The sequence below is a fragment of the Carassius auratus genome, chromosome 31 (genome assembly GCF_003368295.1).
Source record: "Carassius auratus strain Wakin chromosome 31, ASM336829v1, whole genome shotgun sequence".
Classification (NCBI taxonomy): Eukaryota; Metazoa; Chordata; class Actinopteri; order Cypriniformes; family Cyprinidae; genus Carassius; species Carassius auratus.
In genome coordinates, this window is record NC_039273.1 from 5080059 (window position 1) to 5098946 (window position 18888).

The 18888-nt window shown below is 37.0% G+C and overlaps 1 protein-coding gene across 2 annotated transcripts in view; it reads left to right on the forward strand.

The window, feature by feature from the left end:
- The first annotated feature begins 1127 nt into the window (after positions 1-1127).
- LOC113050298 (rap1 GTPase-activating protein 1) overlaps positions 1128-18888 on the forward strand; it is a 64481-nt gene continuing 46720 nt past the window's right edge. For both annotated transcript variants that reach the window (XM_026213124.1, XM_026213125.1), the window contains exon 1: positions 1128-1395. The gene's annotated coding sequence lies outside the window, so the exon portion shown is untranslated. The remainder of the gene's footprint in view (positions 1396-18888) is intronic.

The following is an 18888-nucleotide window of genomic DNA, read 5'->3' on the forward strand; positions in this document are numbered from 1 at the left end:
TACGGGTGCGGAGGATGCTGCAGGGGAGATATCTCTGTGGGATCCAGCTGAGAATAAAATCCTGTATTTGTTCTTTTTTCTTGCCAAAACCCATGGTGCTGCTATTTTTCCTGAGCCGGCTACACAACTGGGCAATGGTGCAAACATCGGAGTATTGCAAATGTTATTCATGGCATGCACCTTTGTTATTTTTCTCTTGTGTTGGTTTTAAATTTACCCTGAAACGAACAACCCAATTATGCTTCAATTAGGCTGGCGCTGAAGCTCACTAATTGGTACCACAACATGAGCAGAGATTTCATTGCTGGAGGCTCTTTTGCATGTATTTAAAAGTCAAAGAGATAGTCAGCAGGAAATTCTTTCTAATACAGGGTCTCCAAATTCTATGTAAAAAAAAAAAAAAAATCCTCAGAATGTGTCATACATGCAACGACTGAGGGCTATGGCAGAAATGACAAAGGCAATGCCATTAATAATGGGTTTCTGTGTGTGGTAGTTAACAGCCACTTAGCTGTTGCTCGATGCACCACGAGTAGTTGGTGAGAACATAATTATATACCAGAGTGAGTGGTTTCCTCATCGGTTAAATAATGTGTAAGTGACTACGAAATTGAACTAATGGTTCTTGCGTTTGAAAACATTTACATTGTGATACTAGTTGTTTCTATAGGTTTGTGTAAATTCACTTGAAGGGATTCAGGTACAAAGCATACAAATCTTTTCATGTTTTTTATTTTCATTATACTGGTCATCCACACAAACAATGTGTTGTTTTAAACAAGAAGTAGAAAAAAAGTATAATATGTAAGGAAGGTGTATTTATTTATTTTTTGCTTTGCGACTGGCTTTTTTTATTTTTTTGCGGTTCACTAAAATAATAATGCAGTGTGACAAGTATTTTTTTTTAAAAGCTGAAATAATCTATGTAGTCTCGCAATGAATAAAATAACTTAAATGTGCATTTACAAAAAAAAGTAAATTGTAATAAATAAATAAATGATAATAAAATAAAACTACACACTATAAACCATAGAGAATATATAAAATCTCAGCAGATAGTAAAATGTGTTCGAGTGTAGTCCGCGTGCTGTGAGACAGTGAGGAGTGATGGTCACGTGACGCGGGCTTTCTGTAGCTTGTTTCTTTGAAAGAGGAAACCCGCCGCACTCACTCCTCACTGGCATCATCTCTGAGGGGACAGAGCTCAGCAAATATTTTGTTTATTTGCGCTACGATTAGCTAACTAAATAACCTAGGCAGCCGGACGTTTTTCTTTAACCTCTTAATTTAGCTATTTTACCACTATTACGCCCAACAACCGTTAGAAACGCCAACCTTGCTTCGAAGACTACACCTGTCCCAGCATCATCTGAGTGAGATTCCGCGAAGCTACTGGTGAGCCACACTACTTTATGATGCTTTGTACGTATTTTCTGCAATGATGCGAAAGTTTGTTTTTATCTTAAATGCCACATTAGAGCAGACGACTTTATATTAGGATATATGTGAATGAACTATCAAGCTGTCCATTTAGTCCTGTATTGAAATACGCTTGATAGCAAATTAATGGCTAGATTAAAACGCTTCCCCCAATTTTCCTTTTCCGATCTTAATTTTTGTCTTTCATTATTTAACTCGGACGGGGGTGTCCGTTGGTTGTTGTCGTCGATGTTGCAGCTAAGCTTCATTGTTCCAGGTGTGTGAAGAGTATATTAGAGTAGCTTGCCATTAAAAATGAACCATGCTGCTTTTTTTGCGGACAGAGATGAGAGGAATTTTGAGAGACGCGCTCAGAAAATAACTTAACAAGCTTGCTGTTTTGAGCCTGCTTTTTGATTCAGTCAAATCCACCTCTGCTTTATTATAAGGGTTCAAACAGTGATGCTTTCCCAGTGTGTCTATGGAATAGTATTGTAATATTTCAACCCTGTCTTTCTTCCTTGGGCCAAAATGAGATGTTCTTTTCTGCTCTTTTCCATAGAATAAAAGTGATTTGTGTTGTCAAGTTCCAAAAAGTGTGCAAAAGCTATAAAAGTACTTCAAATATACCATAGTATGTGATTTGACCTCAGTAATGGCAAGCATAAATTATTTTCACATTTCTGTTAACTTATTCTGTTTTGTATCGAACTGGGGCATAAAAAAAGAAGATTTTCAGACATAACCAACATTTTTGATATGTGATGACAGAAGCCTTGGAGTCTAGTGGAATGCAGACTATTTTTTGGCGCTTTTTTGGAGCTTGATAACCTGTCCCTTTTACCTTCTTTGTTCTAAATAAGAGTAGCTTGCAGCTTTGCTTTGTGGTTAATGGAAGCAAAAAAAAAATGGGGATTGGAATGAGAGCGAGATCTGGGTAATATTTGGGTGAACTTCTTTAAAAATGTTGTTGTGGTCCAATATTCATTGTGTTTTCGGGCATATTCAACATTATTGTATTGCTACATGCAGCTGTACTACTATAAGTCACAGCTGTTAACAGGCTTGATTTCAGTTCACACAAATCCAATGTAAAAGGATGTGAGTGAGCTTTTCTAATCACTATCACTAGTTTTTCCACTAACTGCCTTTTATATTTTAGAATGTTTAACTATAAAAAGTGTCTGAATCTTAGTGGAGCCTAGTGGGACGTACAAATGGTGTTTGTCCAATGCCCTGGTTCTTCCACCCTGTTATCACCCGTGTTCCACCCTCCCTTCTGTCCCCTCAGCGTCTCTTATCTGCCTCCCCCATTCCTCTCCCTCTCCCTCACTCTCTCACCTTCTCCATCTCTCTCTCCCACTCTTTCATCCTTTATTCATCCTTCCCTCTCCCTCCTGTTTCTCTCCCCGCTCTCTTTCTTTAACACCCTTCACCCTCTTTGCTTTCCCCGCCTGTGGCTAGCATTATTCTGTGGTCCGTCTGTTTAAAGAGATGGACAGCTGTTGAGATGCCATGGAGGGCAAGAGTTCCTGCAGCTATTTCCTGATTGTTGGCTTTTTCCCCATCTCACAAGTCTAATGACCCCGCCGCGATTTCCATTACAGAAAAATAACACTATTAGATTAGTCAGAGCGAGTGGAGGAGTATTGACTGTTCAGTCTAGCTGCTGGCCAAGGCTGAAAGATCAGCGCTGTTGTAAGTTGTAGCCCGGCTATAGACGAGAAATAAATGGATGAGAAAGCAAAGATGGAAGAGCTGAACGCTAACTGGGCAGAATCTATGAGGAAGAGATAATGTGTGTATTTTTAATGTAGAAGGGAAACAGAGTAACCTGAATGCTGTCTCCTAAAAAAAAAACAGCCTGCGAGTGAATTTTCTGTTCATAAATCAGATTTTTGTGTGTGTGTGTGTGGATGTCATTATTACATAATCTAATTTTACATAGTCTAATTTGATATTGTTTGCATTAAGTACTGAGGAAGTACACAGAAATTGCACAAATTAGTTTGATTTAATTATTTATTAAATACCAATGTTAAACTTGTGACATTGTAGTTAAAATGTTAAATCACAATATATAGACTAGAAAGGTTCTTCTAATTTTCTATAATAACAAAATCTATATTCAAGGATATTACTGCACATGTTGATGATTTTTAGAAGATCATGAAAAAAGAGTCTGATATGGATCACTTTATAAATGTAATTAAATTTGGATTTGAGCAGAAAACCTGACTTGAAAACTTTCTTATTGTGTGAATGCAGCCTAAATTAAGGTTTTGTAATTACAACAATTTTGTGAGTTGCATCATGATGGTCTATGATTATAACTGGTTCATTTAAGATGAGGATGAAGCAGTCAATAGAGACTGTTCGCATCTAAAGCTGCACATACAGGTGCATTTCAATAAATTAGAATGTTGTGGAAAAGTGCATTTATTTCAGTAATTCAACTCAAACTGTGTATTAAATAAACTCAGTGCACACAGGCTGAAGTAGTTTAAGACTTTGGTTCTTTTAATTTTGACGATTTTAGCTCACATTTAACAAAACCCCGCCAATTCTCAACAATAACAACAAATTAGAATATTTCTTAAGACCAAAGAAAAAAAAAATGTTTTAGTGAATTGTTGGCATTCTGGAAAGTATGTTCATTTACTGTACATGTACTCAATACTTGCCTCACTTCAGCGTGGTATGGAAGCCCAGGTTTCTTTGACAGTGACCTTCAGCTCATCTGCATTTTTTGGTCTCTTGTTTTTCATTTTCCTCTTGACAGTACCTCATAGATTCTCCATGGGGTTCAGGTCTGGTAAGTTTGCAAATTCCTTGACACGTCTGTGTGGTGGCTCTTGATGCCTTAACCCCAGCCTCAGTCCATTCCTTGTGTAGATCACTCAAATTCTTGAGTTGATTTTGCTTGACAGTCCTCATAAGACATCTTTTTCCTTCCACACTTTTTCCTTCCACTCAACTTTCTATTAACATGCTTGGATACAGCACTCTGTGAACAGCCAGCTTCTTTGGCAATGAATGTTTGTGGCTTAAGCCCGGCATACACCGTGCGATTTTCATCCAATTTTGAGCTGAATTCTGACTCGTGCAACTCTTTTTCGGGTCGGGGTGATTTTCAGCATTTTCGTGCGTCATGCAGTGTTCGTGCAGTGTACAAGGGGAAATGTGAGGTGATTAACCTCTCACGACTGGCAAATGGTTGGTCGGATGGATTTCTGACAAGTCCGAAATTTTGGTCGCTTCTCGTGACTATTGAAGCAGGGCTACGAAGCGATTTTCTGCGTTTTCCTCAATGCACATGCGTGAAAACATAAACGAAACCATGGCGACATGGCGTGTAGTGTGGACTGAAGTGATGGAGGGAAAACTTGTGGAGTTATGGCAAAGAAAAATACAAATAAAAGGGGTAAGAAAACGCCTGCTTACCTCCAGTTCGCGTTGCAAAATGGATAAACCATATTGACCATGTCTTCCGAGCCGCCTGCGCGTCCAGATATGCCGAAGCCTTTTTTTTTTTTTGGACGTGTCCGCACACAGAATTCCGCATATCACCAAAGCAGTGCGTTTATCCCGGGAAAGCATGTTTATTCTGAAACAGTCACAAACATCTGAGTTCTAAGAGGGTCCTACGTGTTGATTCCCCACGTATAGTGTGAGCAGTCAAATCACAACTCAACGATCGGACCGTACAGTGAGCAAACAAAAATCGTGAGCTTTGGTTTTACATCGCATGCGATCTACTCGTACAGTGTGAGTTGGTACCTAGCCGAAATCGAACAGTGTATGCCCGGCTTTACCATACTTGTGAAGGGTATCAACGATTGTCTTCTGGACAACTGTCAGATCAGCAGTCTTCCCCATGATTGTGTAGCCTAGTGAACCAAACTGAGAGACCATTTTGAAGGCTCAGGAAACCTTTGCAGGTGTTTTGAGTTTGAGTTTTAAATGTGAGCCAAAATCATCACAATTTCCAAGATGGATTTCATATACCAAAGAGGTTGAAATACTGTATGTTAGAACATCTAATGTTGAGGTGTGCTGAATTACATATACTTTACAAAAAATGTTAACAGTTTGGGACAAGGACATGTTTTTGTGTTGAGGGCTTCAGGCAGCAAGTATTTTCAGCAAGGGCAATCAAGGCCAAGGATGGAGAGTGTACACTGTGGAGAGTGTGACTGGAAGAGGGAGAGTGAATGCTTCCTGCAGGTCTAAGGTACAACTGCTTTTGTAATCAGAACCACTTTTAGGACTGAGACGTTCTGACAATTATGTGTTGTTGCAAAATCCCGCCTGCTGTACTTCTTCTAGCACCATCTTTGTTGTTGGACCTTGTGAAAAGAAAAAAAATTATTACAGAAACATCAATAGCAGCTATACACTTATTAAGTCTGTCGTCACGTAGCACCGCTTCCGTGTCCAAATGCTCTATAAGATACCACAAGAAAACAACAAAAGGTGCTAATATACACTCACAATGTTATATAATACTAGCGAAAAAGTTATAATCCCAATCTTTAACTACATACCGATGTCCCAGATAGCCAGGCAATGAAAATATAAATGAATAAATATAAAAATTATTTGTGCTTGGGATGGTGTGAGCACGGAGACTGTAGTGTACACTGTAAGTTTGAAAGCATTTAGCTTAAATGATTAATATGAAATAAACAGTGCTCCTAAACGGCTGCTGAGCTGAGGTAGTATTCGCAAGTGAAGCGGGTTGAGGCTTGGACCCGTAAACAGCACTTCTTACGTCATCACTTAACAACCGAATAGCTTTGCTTTTCCGGAAGCAAATAACTGTGCTTTACAAGGCAGAAAAAAACCATAGTGTTAAAGCTTTTAGTCAAATTTTAAATGCTGTGTAATACTCCTTTAATGTTGTTATGACCCTCAGCATGTCCTATTTTCTGTCCAGTATAAGGACAATTATAGATGGTAAGCTTGATGAATGACAAGACCAATCACAATTCATTATATGCCAATAAATGCAAAAAAGAAGTCTTAGTGTAATTCAGAATGCAAATATTTCAGTGACAACGTGAACGTTGAACATTCAAACATTAAGGAGATATTGTCTGCTATTGACCTTTACCGTTGCAAACTTGCAATGAATTTTGAGACCAATAATTGTTTACTGTTTATTTCGGGCAAAATTTTGAGAATACAACAATAAAAAATTTGCATTATGATTGTTTTATATTATATGAATTTCTTTTAGTTTGTGGACGTTTTTCTTTAAAGAACCACCAATGTCAAACGCAGGTTCAAAGGGGTTTTCAAATTTGAATCGTGAATAATAATCTGATGATAAAAAAGATTATTTACAAAAACCATGTTTGTATAAAGTACAGTGTATAGTGTACTTTCAAGCAGTCAGTAATAGAACAATTGCTTTTAGCTGGGGCAGTTGTGTCAGACATTTTCTACTGATTTTAAGAAACGTGGCCTGCCTTTTCAGCAGGGATTGCTTTGAATTCATTCTTTATTTTAGAGCTTAGGGATTCCCAGTGCCTTTGGTTTTAAATCAAATGAGTTTGAAGCTTGAGCCAGTGTATGATAAATTGGATAAAGCAGAGGTTATAAAAACAGTTCGTATCACTCGTGTAGACAGAGAGCGGGATAACACCTTTGTAACTCAAGGTAACAAGCAAAGGAAATGGTTTCTTGTCAGTGTCCATTAAAGATAATGTGCTTGTGTGAGATTCCCATCTATCTATCTGGCGAGAGTTGAATCAGTGTAGATATTTGTAGGTGTTTAAGTTATTTAAATATGTCCCAATTAAAAACAAGAACATATTTTTAAGAATTATAAATTAAAAAGAAAATTAACAATTATTTAATGGTTTTTGAATCAAACATTTTATTATTAAGAACATAAATGTGAATATAAATGGTTACATATACATAAATATGAATGTTAATATAAATATGAATATAACTAGGGCTGTGCAAAAAATCGAATGCAATTTTCATGCGCATCTCATCAGTAAAGACGCTCCTGTAATTAGAAGTATATCTCCAGCATGTGCGTTCAGATCAGGGTTGCCAGGTTTTCACAACAAATCCTGCCCAGTTGCTTTTTAAAACTAGTCCAAAACTAGCCCAATTTCATTTCCAGGAGGTTCCCCGATAAAAATTGCTTTCTGGGGTTAAAATATAAATTTTTGGGAAGGATTTCCTTGGTAAGATTAGCATTTTAGGGGCTAAATATCACGTTATTGGTATTGGGATTGCTTCAAACCGCGGACATGAAAAACAACCGCAGACTTGGCAACACTGGTTCAGGTGGAGCGGCAGTTACTACACAGAGCCGTAGTCTACTGACAACTAACACAAAATCGCTTTCATAATCGACAAAGAATCGCCTGCGATTTTTACATCGATTTTGTGTAGATTGTCATTGAATTACGGCACAGTGTAGTAAATGCCAACCAGTATTGCCAAGTCTGTGGTGGTTGTTTTTCATGTCCGCGGGTCACAGCGACCCCAATACAAATAACATGATATTTAGCCCTTAAAACGCAAATTTTACCAAGGCAACCCTGCTAAAAAACGTATATTTTAACCCCGGGAAGCAATGTTTTATCGGGGAACCTTCTGGAAGCGGGATTGGGCTAGTTTTGAGAAGCAACTGGGCAGGATTTTTTGTGAAAACCTGGCAACCCTGATCTGAACACACGTGTTGGAGATATACTTCTAATTACAGGAGCGTCTTTACTGATGAGATGTACATGAAAATCGCATTTGATTTTTTGCACAGCCCTAAATATAACATGTTTACTTTGATCACTGCTTTAAAAATTCATGCTGGTGGAATTCCGTGGTCTATGTGTGTGTGTGTGTGTGTGTGTGTGTGTGAGAGAGAGACACTTCAGAAGGAGGGCATTGAATACATAATTGTCACTGGGACTAATCTTTTAGGGTTATTTCTTACCTCTCTCTCTCTCTCTCTCTCTTGTTCTACACTGCCACTCCTCTAGGGGAGAAGAGACAGACTCAGTAAAACAGTCTATTAGTCATAGTGCTGGGGTCAGTGGGGACACCCCAAGCACAATATGAGTAATGATTTCTCATTGTGAAAGATTTAAACAGTGGTCCTCTGGGGGACACACCGGGCCCCTGCAGATATTTGAGGGTGCTGGGCTTAAAGTACAGAGCCGCTCAAAGAAGGAGACCAGGGGTCGGGCCAAAGACCCATGTCACACTTATGTGTTGCTTACTATTTAGAAAACTGTATCTCAGTTTTTGTTCTTCTTTGTCTCCATTTCTCACTCTCACTGTGTAATTTGTACACCTTTCTGTTCCTCATCTTGCTTTTTCTGAAATAAAATAGGTTGCAAATGCCATTGCATATTGACTTTGGCTAAAGACTTAAGCATCTGAATCATCAATGAAGCTGTTATAAAGATAAGGGTACAATAATATTGCTTACAAGTATTCTGATCCTAATGTCCGCACAATAACAGACTGTTTGTAAAACTGTGTTTAGTTGATCCCGATAAGCGCTCATTATCACAGTTGTAAACACAACGGCTTTCTTCTAACATAAGGGGGTTCGGCGTCACGGCATATTTGCTTCCAGGCAAAACTTTAAACAATGCAAAATGCATGTGTCCCAGAAATCTTGTAGAATTCAACCAATCTGATGATGCCTTCAAGTGTTTCAAATTCTGTGTGCCGTATGCATTAAACGTTCATCCAATGGTCCGTGGGTGTGACGTCTGAGGCTGAGACTATTCTGATCCCCGCCCTGTGTGCTGCTGCTTCTGTCTTTTTTTTCTTGACTCGCAACATGTGCAGAATGTCAGCATCACCTGTGTCTGTGGACGAAATATTTTGAAGACAACAGATGCTTTCATATGGGGTGTTTTGCATTCGCATTAGATCTTGTAGAGAGAGAACGTTGCAAAATTAAGTAGAATTTCAACCGTAAAAAATAATAAATTTATTATTTTATTATTATGTGCATATTATGTGACTGCAGGCCTTGTTTGATACAAAAAAGAAAAGAGTTAAAAGCGTATGAACAAATGGTTTGAAAAGTAATCGAATGCAGGTCAGTTATATTAGATCTGTGCATTCAGTTACTGCATCGTACTGTATACTTATTTAAACTCAATGTTTGTTGACCCTGAAACTGCTCTGAAAGAACAGGATGAAATGTTGGGGGAATTTTTTTTTTTTTTAATGAACTCACAGACAGGCACCACTGACAAAGTATTGCTTATGGCCTCCAGGAGTCTAGGATCAGCACCGGTCATCACAGGGCAACTAGAAGCAAGAAATGGAATTGTATACTGTAATAATAATTGTTGCAGAGCAGGTTTTTTTCTGCGTCCCTTTCTTCCCATTCTCATCTCTCATTATTTGAACAAACCTACAGTGCTGCCCCAAATTGATGCCACTTGTTGGCTGTGACTTTTCACCAGTCATTTTTATAGTTAAACTGCACACTGTAGTGCTTGAATGTGTGTGTGTGTGTGTGTGTGTGTGTGGGTTTGGCTGTTCTTATTTCACTGTCCGTTGGTCCACAGCCAAAGAAAATACATGCAAATGGGGTACCAGAATCATTTGGTGTATGATTTTATTTATTTATTTATTTTCTTGTTCTTTGATTGAATTCTCTAGAAACTGAAGCATGCAGACAGTTTGAAGCAATTTGCATTGGAAAAACATAATGCTTCATTTATTCATGCTCTCTAGTGAACATTTGTAAAACAAAAAAAAAAACCTTTTAACCTCTACGGAGTCTTCTGCAAATCACGTTTTTAGTTATAGAATTGAAAGCGCTAGTTTGAAGGAGCACCTGGCACTGAAAGAGTGATTTTGTGAGAGCAGTAGTCTGAAAGATGTTCCTGGTCGGCCTTGTTCTGTAATTTGTTTTTCCCAAACAATGCCGAGCAGCTATGAATTCCTTGATTTTCTTTAATTTTGCATAAAAGTGTTAATACATGAATACATTCTTCAGTTTCCTGAAAATAAGCATCACAAGCCAATATTTTAACATAATAACTGTAAAGGAAATAGTTGAAGACCTTGTGTGTGTTTAGCCTAATTCCCATGTGTTTCCTTTCACATTTCCTTATATTACAAATTAAGGTTCCAAAAGTTTCACAGTAATGTCATTGAAGAACCATTTTGGATTCCTTTGGGTTCCTTTCAGTTCTTAAAAGACAGAAAGAAATCCTATTCAATACTGGCAGGTTGACAATATCTCCCAGACTGTGAGTCACTGTGCACAGCATTTCTACACTAAGTGTTCTTGCTGAAAGGACAAAATAAGCAAATTTAAACAGGTCTAGATGGCTTTTTGGAAGGCACAAGAGATGTTTAAAGGGGCAAATTTTTTAATTTCATTGCAGGTCAGTGACATTGACTCATTTAGTAGTTTGGGTACTTTTAATTATGCATACAGCTGATATTGCCTTTGTTTCAAGTCAAATTTTGTAACAAACATGCTGAAAAAGTCACTGTTGCAGCTTAATCTCCTATAGTGTGCTTATATATCCACTACATCTAAACATTTCTATGAAAGACTGTTATGTTAATAAAATAGCCTTTGATGGAATTTCTAAATCACTCTGATTCAATATGCATTTGATTGCAGGAGTAGTCTGAGCTTTCAAGAGGTATTAGATTAGCAAATAGCACTCCATCAGATGCCTCCTGGAACACTTCAGCTGAAGGTTCTTGTTTTAATGCAGCTCAGATTTTCTGAGTCACATCTCTTTTTTTTTTTTTTTTTGCATTATTCTTTTTTGTTGTTACGGGAGAGATCCAAAAATAACTTCTACTACAGTGGGTAAAGAAAATAATCACCCCCTTTAAAATAATCACATTTTATTGCTTTGCAGCCTGAAATGAAGACAGAAATGAAACAATTTTTGTTTTATTCAGCTGTATTTACTCAGTGCAACTTTTAACATGTGAAAGTGAAAGATATAACACCAACATGTCAAAAAAATAATAATAAAAGAGAATCACTGAGTTGGAAAAAGGATCTCCCCCTTGTGTCAGTATTTTAATGAACCACTTTTTGCTTTAATTACTGTCTTTAGTCTGTTGGGATTTATCTCTACTAACTTTGCAATATTTGCTCACTCTTCTCTGCAGAACTGCTCAAGTTCAGGTAAATGTGATGGTGACCATTTGTGGACTGCTGTCTTCAAGTCAAGTCCATAGATTTTCAATTGGGTTTAAAACTGGGCTCTGACTAGGCCATGCAAGTATGTTCATATTTTTCTTTTTCAACCACAGTGTGCTCAGTTTTGCTGTGTGCTCTGGGTCATTGTCATGTTGGAAGGAAAACCTTCTTCCGATTGACAACTTTCTGGCAGAGGGCAGCAGAATTTCCTTAAGAATTGTAGTCATTTTTCCCTATGCATTTATCCTTCTATCCTGACAAAAGCCCCAGTCCCTGCTACAAAATGCATAGTATCAATTCTTAAAGGATTGTTCACCCAACAAATGACAATTTGTCATCCATGCACGTTCGTTTATTATAAAACATGTTTGATTTCTCCCATGTAGCACAACAGGAGTTTTTTTCTCTCTCTCTCTCTGCAGAATGTCAGTGCTGCTCGCATACTCTTTTCCATTCAATGAAAATGAATGGAGACCATGGCTTTCAAGCTTCAAAATTAAGAATAATTAATTATATTTTTATGTGAAGAACAGAGAAAGAAAATACTAGGACTGCACAATTTGGGAACAAAATGTAATTAGGGGTGTGACGGTTAGTATATAACCGTGAGACCGGCGGTTATAGTTGAACACCGTCATTAGAACTTTATAACCGCCAAAACCGTGTCACTAAAATATTTTTTACAAACATTTTTTATCAAAAATTATTTTCATTTTTTAGATAGGATCATCAGATGCGCAATATATCGGGAGACATGGTTTTTACCACTTAATGAAGTTTTGTAAATCGTCAGACATGATATTTACCACTTCATTAAATTTTGCTTTGTAGAAAACCTTTCTTAAAAACGAATTTCGTTTTGAACAAATTTTATTTTAATTTTAATAGATGTTTCATCAACCAATTGTATGTATTTTAATAAATAAAAAGCAAATATAGCAGACAATGATAACCGTGACATGGAAGCACCAGCGCGCCGCGTTCACTTGCACTGCACTGTGAACTAGAGCGCATCTCATCGTAAATGAAACTCAGCGTAGGCCTATGCCTCATACTCTAGCATTAAATATTTTTGCTGCATCCTTTCCAGAACAGACAATGGCTTTTTTTTTTTTTTTTGCGGCTCGCATCAGCAAAGCATAGACCGCAAAACAATCAGCGGATGGCGGGCGGGTGCGGCTTTGAAATTTGCTCAAAAAACTTTGGCGCGGATGATGAGTTTTGTGACATATCTCCTTAATAAACGGAGGTCTGAAATCTCTGCCCCTTTACCGATCAGAGCGCGCGCTGAAACGGAGTTAACCCGCTATCTCCAAGATCAACCAACTGACACTACGGCAGATCCACTAGCATGGTGGCGAGACAATATGAAACAAAATGAAACACGCTATCACACCCCCCCCCCCCCGGACGGTTATGTTGTGAACCGTCACATTTGACTCACGTCATAACCGTCATCACCAATTCTGAAACCGGCACACCCCTAAATGTAATCATGCTTTTTTTCTGATAAAAATTGTATTTACAATTAAAAATGTTTAAATCTCCAGGTTTGCGTTGCATGTTTGTTAAGCTGCACAATTTGGTCAAATATTTTGTCATCATGCATCAATATGATGATGGTGATGATGATGATGATAATAATAATAATAAATGCTATTAAAAATACAAATATTAAATATAAGAAATATTGCTATTGTAATATTTTACTGAAAATAAAATCATTTAAGAAAAACTTATTATTATTATTATTTTTTTTTTACTGTGCAACTGTAAAATTAGCTTTTATTTTTGCGGTTTTGGAAGATGGTTAGCATGTTGTGTTTTGATCGATCCTTATTGTGTTCCCAGTTTCACATATTGTACTTTAGGTTTTATTTAGATTAATCATTTTGCATTTGAAAATATTATCTTATGTGTCTGTATGACAATAAAATATATATTTTTTTTTTGTATGAGCTGTTCCTTTAATCCCCTAAAAAGGATTCTACATGTCATTTTATTGTTTGTACATGATTCCTAATCCCAAATACACAGTGACATTTGACAGAGTGATGTAGACTACAACAAGATTTAGCCGTTAATGCCTGTGTGCACAGTCCTGTTCCACTGAGTTAGTTCTGATTAGATCATTAATTCTGATCTAGTTGATATAAGGAAGGCCGGCCGCCTGTCCTCCGCTTCCACCCCCACAGTGCACAGCCTCCATTTGAAAGACTAGTAACTGACAGATCCTCTTCTCATCGTCTGACGGAATGATAGATGATGAAAGGACAGGGGTAAACGAACAGAAAAGATTAGATTATTTTATCATGTCTACCTTCCCTGACAGAGTGCTTCAGACCCGAATGGATGTGTGGATGATGGGAAGAAAGGTTTCAGAGGAGGGCGAGAGGATGAAAAAGATGCTCTGGTAAAAGAAGAATGCAGGTGTAAACCTCAGGTGTTTTTGTGAGGACAGGTTACACAATCTCAAAGAGATCTCTAACAGTCTCTTGGAAGGGGTGAATATGTGGTCCCTACTCCCACACGGGGTCTGAAATTTGTATTTTTGAATTTCAACTAGATTTGGCGAAAATGTGACTGGTGCTTGTGAGGTCGCTGCATCCATGAAGGGTGTTGTGAGTGGTTAGCAGGATATTGCTATGCAGTTGGTAAGGTGTTCTGAGTCTGTTTTAACACATTGCTGGGTGGTTACTAGGTGAATGGCACAAGTCCTCTTTAAGTACCATCATCATGCCAAATGGTTTTGAACAGTATGACATGTTTGTATGAAGCATAGACACTTCCGGTAACCCTAAAACACAATGCAATGAAGCAGCAAAATTCCTTAATGTTAATCCAAGAAAATGAAAGAACGCAAATCACTCATGACTCTTGACTGAATTACTTTGTAGTTTTTAACAAGAATTAATCCACAGTCAAACCAAAAATTATTCAGACATCAGATAGCAAAATAAATTAAACTGTGGCATATTATACCAAAAAATTCTTCATACAGTGGACTACCAGTAAAATTGATTAAAAAAAATTGGGACCAAAGTTTATTCAAACACTTTTACCTTACCATGTTTTGCTTAAAGGGTTAGTTCACCCAGATAGCAAAATTATGTAATTAACACCTGTTTCACATATAATCCGTCTGCAGTGCGTCTGCAGTCCGTGTGCGTTACGTATGTGGTGCAGAAGCAGCACGGACTCCTTGTGCTATCACACAGGACAAGTTTGCAGTCCGCTACTGATCCGCGTCGGTTTAAAAAACAACATTTGTCCATTATTTTAAAATAAAATCATGTAAAAAAATAAATAATACAAATCAAAAAGGTTTTTTAGCATTGTGATACTCTTTCATCACAGTACAGTACAGTAACAATCTTTTATAGACATATTTAAATTCAAATATAAACAACGTATTACTCATGCATTTGACTGCTAGGTTTTTATAAGAAGTTGCTGAAACAAGCTGCAACACATTTAAACACAACATTAGCCTACTTTTCTTTTCTTGTTTCTCTAAAGTTGCTCTTTTCTTGTTTTAAATCTAGTCCATGTGACATCAGAGGGTCAGCTAGAATTTGTTGAAGCATCGAAAATAAATTTTGGTCCAAAAATAGCAAGATAACTAAAAATTTTATAACAATAAAAATATACAAAAATAAAGCAATCGGTTTCCAAACTTTTTTTTAAAGTAAACTGAACTTGTTAGAAATTACAGTGTGGTCAAGCTGACTATCTAAAACATTAGGCTGAACCAGGAGCAGTTTGTTACCTAATATGTCTAGTGAATGCATGCAGTCTTTGGAGACAAAGTTCAATTTGAGGACCAGAGTTATTGACTCAAAAGTTCACTAAAAGAAACTGGACGAGACCACAAGTCTTATGTGCTTTCTGAACTTTTCTGCTCTCTCTGAAACACTGTCTGTGCAGGTCTTTCATTACAGGAAGACACACACACAGACACAGACACACACACACACACACACACCTACCTCCAGGAAATGGCATGATTGAATCATTGATCAGTTTAATGGAGGCTCTGGACAGCCAGCAGTGTCTTACTGCAGTCTGTCTCGTGTACAGTAGTGAGAATTGAGTAGTCAAATACAGACACAGTTATGAAAATGTACGTACAGCACTATTATCTTTCGACATGGATAATAAGAAAAAAATTATCCTTGAGCGGCAAATCAGCATATTAGAATGATTCTGAAGGATCATGTGAGACTGAAGACTGGAGTAATGATGCTGAAAATTCAGCTTTCCCACCACAGGAATACATTTTTAAACATATTAAAATAGTAAACAATTATTTTAAATTGCAATAATATTTCACAATATTTGTGATTTTACTGTGTTTACAGCAAATATGCAACCTTGGTGAGCTTAAGAGACTTATTTCAAAAACATTTAAAAAAATCTTACAGACCCCAAACGTTTGAACAATTTTGAATAGATATGTTTGGGTACAACAGATCATAGTTGATCCTTGGTCCAAATGGACCAGGCCCCACGGTTCGGCACATGTGATTTGCGGATTAGTTGCAACGTGTAACCATCATTGAATGATGCATGTGTTTCTAATTCTTGCCAGTTTAAACATTCAAATGATTTTAAACCATTCAAACCCAGGAAGAGGCGCAAGAGAACTCAATTTGGTTTTCATATGTAAATAGATAGAAAACAGACATGTATCATTATATTAGAGCTATGAATTTAGTCTTAAAGTGCCAGCAGCCTATAAATACCTGCTGCTGTTTAAATCATTAATGTTAATCATACAACAACCTTTAACAAAGATTAATCTTTATTTAATTTACACATTGAACACTAAAATGTTATGTTACTTTACATAATTACATAATTAGGCCTTCTTTTATTTCTAATTTGTGTATTTGTTGTTATTTAATAACTAACTGCTAACTTGTGAATGTTTAATGTTTCATCAATAATGTTTTAGAAGTAATAAATGGAGAGCAAATTTACATTGGTCTCACCGCCAGTGATCTATAAGTGGCTCCAAAAACACAATATGATCTAAATATTGAGTTTTGTGGTCTGTTGCACCTCTAGATATATGTGTACTTCTGAATTTAATTATCTTCCCTGATGTTCATCCACCTCCCACAGAAACACACGGATCATAAGCAATCTTCCATTAGACACTAATTAGACATGTGAACAGTGCTCATACAACTGCACCTATTAATAGAGACAGCAGCCCTTCCACAGAAAACAGATTACAGTCATCATTATCTTAATTGCCTTGTGATGATTCAGGGGAAAAAATGCAGCAAATTCAGTTTATGTATTTATAAAGACAACCAATTAGCAGTTCAAACCTGTTGTTCACGATGATGTTTTAACAGAAGCAGAGGGGAAGTCATTAATTGTAATAAAGCACATTTCTCGACATGGAATGTGGTTCATTATGCAATTTCACGTCACAAAGTTCTTTTTCAACCCATGGGAATGATAATGGTGTCCTACTAATGGTCTTTGGTAATTAAACAAGCGGATATGCAGATTGCTGTCTAATGGAGTTACCGCGGTAACCATTATTAGAATTAACCATCGGTGCATGTATGAATCAGTTTCATCATTGATTTGTTCTTCAAGCAAATATCCAAGTTTGGTCGACTCCTGTGAACCGTTATGAGTATGCAAGAGTCTGTATGCTCCTATTGCCTCCACAATAGACAACCCTAATAATTTACCACAGTTCTGCTTAATGCATAATTGATATTCATGAGGTCTGTTCACATTGCTTTCCATTTTACTGATGGAGCCTGGAGATATTATTCCCCTATGCTCAGACGAACAGCCTGGTGTGCTTTTGGGCTAAGCCCCATCATGTTCTAATTAATCCCTGTGGGTCTGAGAATGAGTTTTAACATTGTCTGATATGTTGTGTAAAGGACATAATTGAGTTGTAGCAAGAATGAGGGTAATACTGTGTCTGTAAATAAAAGTCAAAATGTATTAGCATTTAATTAGTTTTTTCGTTAGCGTTGCTTTCATACTGTGAAAATGGATGTTGACCATGACCAATGATAATGACAAGCTCCAAATGATAATGACATGATGACTTCAGTTATGAACTTTTCCTCATGCAAAGCTGTTGTATGGTTTTAGAGAGCTTGGTGTACAGTTCCAGAGTCATTTGGATAATATTTAGACCCAATTCATCTTAGTCCCACATTGTTTTGTCTATAACTGACTTGTGTTCCTATAGAAGAAACACCCTTTTAATTAATAGAAAAAGTCAGGTTGGATGTTCTGCTAAATATTTGCTTTTGTGTTCCATGTTAAAAGTATTATTTCCTCACTCACAGAGGTTCCTTTGGTTTTGTAAAACGAATATGCTGCTGACCATGTAAGTAAACCCATTGAACTGTTGACCTGTGGATGTTAGAAATGAGGCAGCAGTTTAGTTGTTTTCCTGATCTGAGAAATTGCCTGAGCACTTGGCCAGACCGAGAGTGAAACTGATTTACTCCTGCTGCTCGGACAATCCCTGAGGACTTTCAGGATGTAGAGCAGAACGGCAGAGCAAAAACTATCAAAATGGTTGGTAACATGAAAAATGTCAGATGTCATACATTTATAGTAAGAAAGAGAGCTTCTCACGTGTGTCCACATCTTATTTCACCTCAAAATTATACATTTGTTTGATTTATATATATAAAAGCTCATTTATATATATAAAAGCTCATTGTCAATAATACTATAATGAAAAGAAAATATTTCGATGCATAGTCATTTTGAAATATTTACAAATTCACTTTACAATTCAAATGGTGTGTAATTGTATAATATCATTTTATATAATGATTCAATATGAAAAGGTATTTTTCCGTAACAATGAGAATTTCACAATGCCACAAACCAAAAGAAAAGGCTTTGTTTTCTTTATGCAGAATATCATTTCTGGTGAAATATGACCTTTATTTTTTGACAGATGCACCAATTAAGGCAAGGTTTGCCTTTTAATCACAGCTGGCTCTCATCTTCTGGTGACTCAGGCTTTAGACAAAACATCTTCACAGAAGGAATATTCAATTTGTCTGGATTCTCTCTTCTTCTTATCATGCTGTCCTAGCCAGCCCTATCATGCTCTCTTTGCTTGAGATGTCCCTCCCTTTAGGCTTCATAAATAAACCAGCAGTAGACTGGAAACTGCAGTTTCTGAGCTCTGTGTCAGACCGGTGATATATAGGTCTAGCTCTTTAGATACTGCTACATATCCTTTTTTTTCACACTGTAATTGAGTGTTATTGCCACACAGGAAGATAAATCTTGTA